Raw genomic sequence first — 9,381 nt, forward strand, 5'->3', positions numbered from 1 at the left:
ATGCAAGAAGTCCTACTCTAAAGCCTCAACAGGGTGGAGAGCTGCTCCCAGCTGTGTTTGGCTTGATGAGCTCCTGCTAGCAGGGAAGCTGGAAGATGCTGCCTCACAGACAGTCCAACTAGCTCACTAGGAGGCCGCCATTCCCTTGCCCACAGGAACTCACTACTGTCTCCTACTGAAGCACCAGGCTGTCTTTTTCCCTGCTGCTTCCTTCACCTGAGCAGCCCGCAAGCTCTGGCTGAGCCTTTCTGGGAACTGCTTCTTTCAGAAGGGGAGCAGCATCTGCAAGTTAATTGCAAGCCTCCTTCCTTGTGTAGGGTGCACATAGGGACACAGGTCATCTAAAAGCAAAAGTCACATAAGCTGAGCTTGTTGTACAAAAAGGGGATAGTAGCATCTTCGAACATGTGAAAAAGCCAGGCACCTGAACAGGGTAGTGGCTGGGAAATAAACGTCTGCTGTACACAGCTTTGGCTGGCTCAGCCAGCACGGCCACCCCCGCTACACACATTTGCAGATGGATGCAAAAATACTGCAGCTTTACAGGATGGACAGGCTCTTCTCTCTCATAGGGCTGATGGCTGCTAACTTTCTTTGTCCATTTCACAGCTTCTGCTGAAAAGAAAAAAAAAACAAAACTCCAAAAGAAAAAAACCCAACCCCTGCTTTTGCAAAAGCAAGAAACAGGTCTCACTTCTCCCTCCTGGCTGGGATTTCAGTCAGGGCCAGCACAGTGAGGGCCTTGTTCTCTCCTAGAAGTTCAAGACAGTTTTGTTTAGTGGAAATAGAGGCTTCAGCAGCTGCTTTTTTTGTAAAAGGAAACTTATAGACAATAGGTGAATCATCCCCAAAAGCAGTCACTTAACATCACCCACAAAAGCTTCCAGGCTCATGATCAACAAGCCCCTCTGAACTAATATAGGAAGAATTACAGTGGAATTTTCCTGAAGCATGAAGCTTTACCTCTCTCCTTTTTGCTGGGAACGTAATTACAATCGCGTCTCCCCTCCCTACAGCTCTGAATTATCCAAGACAAGTCTGCAACACGGTAAAATGTGAACAGTAGATCGTAGGACTTATCCCATCTCAGCACCTGGTGGTGAAATCCATGCTGGCCTCTTCCTTTTTCTTTGACCTTAGATGACTTTTTAGCATGTGACCGCATTAACCTCAAAAGCAAAGCTGTGTTTTTCTGAGACACAAAGGGAAAGGAAGCACCATTAGTTCAACCCACAAAGGCAATAAACAGCACATGCTATACCAATTTGTGTGTCCACTGAGGATATAAAAAGCTGTGGATTAATTTTTGAATACAGCTGTGGAGGGGACCCACCCTGCAAGCTGGTGGACACTAGTCTAGAGAAGCAGGGTCCAACTGTCTGCAAAGGCTGTCTCTTGTAGATTCACCTAACAGTGTTTGGGTTAATGTTTCATATGTAATTTGCAACTGCAGATGTGCAGGTAGGCACTTTTCAAACAGATTCATTGTGATTGAGGTTCTCTACCATTTTAGCTTGCAAACTGGCCTAAATAAAGGTTTCGTGCAGTTCGTGTGCAAAAAAACCTGTAGGTGAATGTGGAGATGTGAAGCAAAGGAAAGGCAGATCTGCTTTAATTTTCACCCTTGACCAAAATATGAAATAAACAACAAAGCCTGTAGTGAACAAAGACCAAAGGTAGCATGGAAAAAATTTTAAAATCTTTGTTAATGACACCATTCTTCTGGGGCACGTCCTCACTGAATTACACACAGCTGAATTACTCCAGACATCCAGGGTGATGACTCACATTAGTAAATGAGTGAGCCAGAGATACTAGTTAAGCAGAAGGGAGAGGCCAGGAATTGAAACTGTGGAGGCTGAGACTCAAATGATCCTGGACCTTCACAGAAGTCATGGGGAGGTTTAATTTTGGAGAGGACAAGGAAGAGGCAAAGAGCAGTGCGCTGCCTAGGTAACAGGATGCATGTGATGGAATTTTTTGTCAGCTGCATTTTGGCTCGTAACTATTTTGTCTGTTCTAACATGCTGTCATGGAAAAGAAAGAACTAACAGCAGGCTTGCAACACAGCATTTCCTTTCCAGAGGGACTAGTATTAACTGTATTAATCCACAGTGATTATTTTTTTTTTTTTCCTACCAAGTATTAGTCTTCACTTTCAAACTCTTGAAGCCTAGTCTGGACTTCTCAACACGGACCTGCAGAATAATAAAGGAAGGTGGTACAGATAGCTTTCAAAAAGGGAAAAGAGCTCCTTCAACAGCAGCCATGCCATCGCCCTCCAGTGTTTTCAGGAAGAGAGTGGCTTGTTTCAATATCAGTTTGAAGTAACCATGGCAGAGACAGGATGTTTGGTTTCAGAGAGCAGGCAGTAAGTTTATATTGTCAGAGCAAACACTTGGGACTCCAGATCACAACATCCCTTGTTGTTTACAGAGTGTGTTACGCCAGACTCGGACGCAAAGATGCACTTCATGGTAACAAAAGAGGACAATACCATTATCCTGCAATTGTCAACAGTGTTACAGTGTTGAAGACTTTAGTTCAATATTTGCCAAGCAGTAAAATGAGCAATGCCTGTCAGTTTGTTGACCTAGATGCACCAGTTACTAGAAAAACTATATTGAGCAGACAGCAGTTCAGTTTCAATTGTTGGGGACCAAATTCCAGCCAGGGAATCAAGTGCTATCAAGTTACATTCAGATTAACAAGAAAATTGTTGAAATGTTGTTCAGATGCTGTCACCAGGATACAACAAGCAAGCATCCTTATGTTGAGACGCTTTCAAAGTAAGTGTAACAACACTTTTGTCAGAGCCAGGCACTACAGCTCTTGCAGACAAATTCCAAGGGGGATTTAAAATGCTGTAAACATCCATCCTGGAAAGGCTGAAAACCTTAAAAAAGCTACCTTCACCTTAATGCAGAATGATTGCTGTGGCTTCACTGATAGATGTTCTGCAAGCTTTTGGTCACAGTGGTACACTTGTGCCAAACCACTTTTCTCCAGTCATCTGTGTCTCAGCCAGCTGAAGCCTTTCTGGCTGTACTGTCCCTACTGGGAAGGCTGTGGGACCTGGGAAAGTGCCTGCCCTTGCTTTACACCAGGACAAGTATAGGGAGAATTAGTACTCCAGTTGCACCCAGCCCTGGTTAAGTGGCACAGACCCTAGACTGACATCAGCCTAAATGTCCTTCCCTTGCATTCAGTGTGACACCCCCCACTGCCAAATCACTTTATTACTCTCTTCGGTTGCAATCCACATACGGGAGAATGACAAGCTGGTAGAACGGGCTTGTGCTAGATCATGGGACAGAGCAAACAGTACTGACACGTTTCTGTAGAGAAAAAGCATGCAACAACACTGAGTTAAAGCAAAAATCAGGCACTTTCTCTCTTCACTGCAGGCACTGTTTCAGGCCTCAAAGGGTTGACAATGCTCGGGCTTCAGCTAAAGAGCTGACAACCATCCCTACACCACCGGCTGAACATGCAACTTCATGCCTGCAGGTAAAGTCTGTCAGAATCCGGACAGGATCAGCATTCATGAGAATCCCTCTTTCACCCACACCACAGTGAAAGAGTGTAACAGTTTTGCAAAAGCTTGATTAGTGAAACCCGCTATAGAACTCGCTTTTGTGCTTCACTTGGGAAAAGCCAGCAAAATACTTTTCCGCATCTTGCTCAAGGAATCTCTGCCTTTCACAGAGCATCCCCTGCCACTCTCCTCTACCGGCATCCTGCATCAATCACATACTGTGACTGCTTCTAACTGCACGGACTCTACATACTGGGTGTTTACTAACTAGCAAGCACACCAAAACAGGCACGACAAATACCTAGTATAGTAAAGGCAGAGGCCCACCAGTTGGCTTCAACCCATGCTCTCCTAAGACAATGCACATATGTCACAGAGATTCCTCTCCAGCTTATCCAAGCTCTCAGAAAGGCTTTTCTTTATGTTTTAAAAGAGGCCTCGGATGCTAAGATACCATTCTGCTTTCTTAAGTAATGTCACAAGACTTCTGGTTTGGCCACACAGTTGCTCTTTAGAAATGAAAAGGAGAGTCCGTGCTTCTGTTTGGGACAAGTGGCAAAACCACTGCAATCTTTTTTATAAAGAATGGAGAGGAAAAAAAGAGCAGAAATAAAAAAGATCAGGAACTGAGTTAAGTCACTCTGGGAACCCAGCCTTTATGTACTGTTTACCAAAAGGATGAGCTGGGGAAGGGGGTGAGGGGCAAATGTGTGTATTAGGTCTCACCTGCTGATTCTCAGGAGTCATGAATATTCTTATAATCCCCGTCTCTTGGCCCAACAAGCTACAAGCCTTTTCATCACAAAGCTTGATTTCAGTGAGGATCCAGGAGTTGCTGTAAGCTTCAGCAAGTGCTATAATATTCCCTTGTTTCCACAAGAAAACGGCCTCCTGCAACAAATCACTCCGATGTTTCTTCTCTGTTGTTCATTTACTAATAGAATTTGTCTTTCAGACTACATTAGAAACTTAAATACATTCTGTTCTGGGCTATGCTGAGACCAGTCAGCAATTTCTGAGGTAGTCAGCATGGGTGTTTTTGTTGCATACATAATATATATGTCGAGATACTGGTATGTTTATTAAATGTGCTACACACTTCTAGCTAAAACCAAGACACCAGAAACAAAACTGAAAAGGGACGTGAACAGCAGCATGAGTTATACCATCTATTTTTCAAGCCAGACGGCACTATTGTCAGCATTTAATCTGACCTTCAGTACATCACAGGCCAGAGAAAGTCACCTGGCGTGGGCGTCAATTTACATGCCAACAGGGCAGAGGAGGACAGGGAAGGAGGCTGTGCTGGCAGGAAACCCAAACAGGGCGTGTAAAAACATTTAACAAAGCAGTGTACAGAGATAAACCTCCATCAGATAACCTACAGCTAGCTGTACTTCCATAAGCCTTGTTGAATTCTAATTTTCAGGCACCAGGCAATGGAAAATTTTTTTTTTTAGTGGAAAGGGAAGTGTTGTCTCCTCCGGTTGAAGGGATGACAGGAGGGAAAAAGGCCTTTTCAAATGGGAAGCTCTTATTTTCCTTATGGCAATACTATCCAGTGGCAACCGATCTTGGGCTGTGAAACAACCATTTAATAGCTTAAAAAAGCTTCCTTGCAAAACTATCTAATTGATGAGAGCTGCCAGAGAAACATCAAGATAAAAATTAATATTTTGTCCACTGGTTAGAGTAGAAGTACTATGTGATAAAAACAAAGGGGATGGCATTGCATTCCTGGTTATTGGTGGAGGATTTTTTAAATTTTTAGTTTTTTGTATATATTTTTATAAAGGGCCTTATGCAGTTCACATTCATGCTTGTCTTCCTTGTGAGAAAGCAGACAATGCCTCACACAAAGATATACATCATCAGTACTGGAATCCTGCGGAAGTATAAAGTGTTTTAGCAAAAAATCTGGGGGGTGGGGCAGGGAAGCTATTCTATTTGGATGAAATACTTAGTCTATAATTAGTCCTAAACTACAAAATAATTTGCACATGCAAACAGCTTTCAGGTTAGGTGGGTTTGAGATTACAACTGTCAGATGAACTCACCTTCCACCTGAGATATACATACCACAGAGGGATCACAAAGCATGAGCAGAGTTTGTTTTGGGGATGCCCCGAATCTCTGCAGGATATGGAAGTTTGCTTTTCAAGCTTAATACTACTTATTTCATAACTTGACATTATCATATAATTCTAGAAGCACATACAGAAAATGTAATATGCATAGGCATCAATACGATAGACAGTATCTCCTATGTCTGTATATTCAAGCTACAGTCCACAAACATAAAATAATTACCATATCTACATTTTTAAGGCAACACCCTTACCTGGGGTATGACTATCCTTTTTCATCCCCTTTATGCCTGTCTTTCATACCAACTCTGAAGCCTGATGTTGTTGCAGGTTTGTCCCAATGCCTGCTTTGGCTTGTGGAAGCCTTCTGTAAAGCACAGATACAACGCGAAGCGATGAGTCCAAATGATAAACAGGCCTCTCGCTAGGTTTCTGCTGGGCTAAGTAGATGGAGATTGTTGTGCATCTCCTGCTCCTCCAGATGTATGCTGCTGCCGCAGTTCACGGTACCCAGAACATTTCTCTTCAGCAGAAGGCCTCCATGAATACTGAGAGTGAAATAACGTAGATGGGTTCCTGTTGTGGTTTACTTGTGATTTTACACTTCAGATACTACAAACATAGTGCTACGTACAATTAAGACTTGGAGGGAGTATTGTCTTTGTGTTATGCTTGACACATTAGGAATCCATGACTCGGAAGGTAAGAATAACCCTCCAAAAATCATGGCCTCAGCAGTGCAGAGGGCAAACTTAGAGTGGTATTCTCACCTCATATTTTGCTATTGGCCACATTACTCCAGTCTTCTTTCTACAAAAGTGTCTTCAAGGATGTACAGCTCTGGCAGCTTTGGTATGAAAGGTCTCACTGCTGCCAAGATTCAATCCAGGTATGTGGGAAACCATTGCTTTCCTTACCATGAAACACACGATCCAAGATCCAATCCCTAAACAAACCAACATAACTCTCTTCAGACCTAAGAAGTGCTCTGCCAATTTCAGAAGTACTGAAATACTCCTTTGCAATCCAGTAGTGTATGCTGTACTCAGCTTTTGCCACAGCCTCAACTCCTTCCCAACTAAAACACGTAACACTGGGCTGTTCAAAGGTCATTCTTTGTTTGCTTCTTGTCTGCTCCTAAGACAGATGTTTCAAGGCATGAGAGAGGATATAAACACATGCACACTTCGGGGGGGGGGGGGGGGGGGGAGGAGGGGCGGAAGGTGTCCAGGTGTTTAAGCAACACCAAATGTGGAAGAATTCCAATTCACTGCTTTCTCCTTTAGTCTAGCAATTCCAAGGGACCAAGCGTGTCATGACTTGTACCCAGAACACTTTCCGCTCGGGTGAGTTCAGACAAGGTCTGCATTAACTCCCCAACCTGCAAGAAAATTATTTGAAACAAAAGGTTCAGATATGTCCCTTTCCCTCCAACAAGCCTGGAAACAAATGGTACAGGAACGAGGTCAGAAAGGAATCATCCGCCTACCATACCACTGAATTCATTTACCTACCTCACAGCCCATTCAAGCAAAGGGGTGGGATGGGGAACAAGGGATGATATAAAGCAGAATGAAGCTCTGGGGTCGCTCGCTACATTACAAGATTTGACAGGCCTTTGCCAGCCTTCAGCTTCATTGTGTCTTTCACATAATAGAGAAACACAAACTGAGCAGCCTGTGATCTGGGGGTTGCACTATTAGATGGAGCAAACCCTTTGCAAATGCTAATAGTATTGTAGCATCCTGTCAGGCAGCAACACAAAAAAGGATGTTGATTTTCACATGAACCAGAACAGACTCATTGTAAGAAAGGTTGCAATGAATGTTCCATCTCTAAACATCAAAAGCCATAAGCAATTGGCTTGTGCAGATGAGGCAAAACACTGCTTCAAATGTTCTGAAATATAGGGGGCATACTGTAACCTTAACGCTTATTTGATGAGGCTAGCAGAGACCAGTTGCTTGAAATGGAAGTAAAACTGATCTTTGGTTATGATTTCTGTAGTGACATAACATCTAGATCTAAAGGGGCTTTTGTTGTGCAATCTACAGTATTCCCGCAGTCTGAAAGAGATGCTCCTTTATGAAACATGGATGTGCAGATGCAGTCAAGGGTAAAGTTTATAATTTCCAAATTGTAAGTGTGATAGTAATAGACTACAAACAGAATGTGCTTGTCCTTTGCAGTTCTAAGGATGTGGCAGCTATCAGTCTTGTCTAGTGATGCCCAGCTCTTTCCTGAAAAATTGTCTCTACAATGTTAAAAGGGGTACAACACTTAAGCTATTTCTGTTTAAGAACTTATCCTAAAATACCCTTTTAATTCAAACTTCACATCTTCCCCTGTATTAGGAATGGTATAATCCAATGTGCTAATAATAGCACCACTGATTAACCTTCAAAAAGTTTGTTGTTGTCCTTTGGGTAAAAAACTTGAACAAAGCTTATCTTGTTGGTTGTCACTACCAAGGATAGCTCAGAAATGCACTGTTCTGGAAGCCCTCTTAGAACCTACAGATTTCCAAGAGCAGCAAATAAACAGCTTTCTATCAGTGTTCAACAACACACAACCATTTATAGCTATGCACAGTAAACAGCTTTTCAGCAGAAATGGCTAGAAATGCTTCTGAAATTGGCTCTAGAACATCACCTAGAGTCAATTACAGAATCGGTCCCACAGCCAACGGCAGGTTCATTTCCAGATCAATCTCCAGAGCCATGCCTAGAACCCCAGTGAGAGTCAATTCAAGAAACACTACAATATAGAATCAATTTAAGAGAAGTTTCTAGAACATGAGGTTAGCTCTGGAGTTGTTTCACAAGCCATTCCAGAAGCAATTCCAGAACTATTTCCTGAATCACTTCTACAGTCCAAACTAAAGTCACGCCTGTGATTCCTTAACATTCCTTACAGAACAACAGCTTGGATAATTTACCTTCTCATGCGCTACAGTACAGAGGTGGGTGCCAGATGCAAGCGGTACTTGTGCACATAGAAATCTGCATGGGTTTTCCATTACAGCACCACAGCATAAACAATCATTACAATCTCTGTATCCTTTCAGCTTCTTCTTTTTGTTTCTGTACAGTACTTTACACTGAAAAATTCTTAATGACAGCCCTGTTCTGTAAGAGGTCTGTGATCACAGCCATATAGAACGTATACTGACAAACTACAGCTTTAAGAGTTATCTGACTACATAGGACCTACCTTGCAAGAGCTTTACAATGCATTTATCTTACTGAATAAAAACTAGCAAGTGATTGGTCATGTTCTGTAAAGATTTCTGCAAGGGAAGATGGATTACTGAACTAATTACAAAATAGAACAGGATCCAAGAGACCTAAACTGACACACAGAATAAAATAAAATAAAATAAACAAGTACCTTGGAGATGTTAAGTCACTGCAAGGGCACCCTATCAAGTAAAGTGATAGAATCCTTCAAGATTTAAGATTACTTGAAATCTTCACGTCAAGATGAAAGTAGGGTCGTTCCCCCCGAGCTTTAAGCCAATTATTAAGCTCTCTGTAAAAATAAATGTATTTCCATTATGCAGGTGATCAGAGTGTTCATAGTATGTCTCCTAGCCTAGAAATCAAGCATCAAGAACCACGTCTGTACACAAGACAGCAGTAACTGGAAGTGCAGTAGTTCAGGCTAGCATGATAGTTTGTAATCACAACTGTAGTCAAACCTCTACTTTCTCTCCAAGCTTTGGAAACGGGCAGGTTTCTACCTCTCCGTCAGTGG

This window comes from Falco rusticolus, chromosome 13, assembly GCF_015220075.1.
Source record: "Falco rusticolus isolate bFalRus1 chromosome 13, bFalRus1.pri, whole genome shotgun sequence".
Lineage (NCBI taxonomy): Eukaryota > Metazoa > Chordata > Aves > Falconiformes > Falconidae > Falco > Falco rusticolus.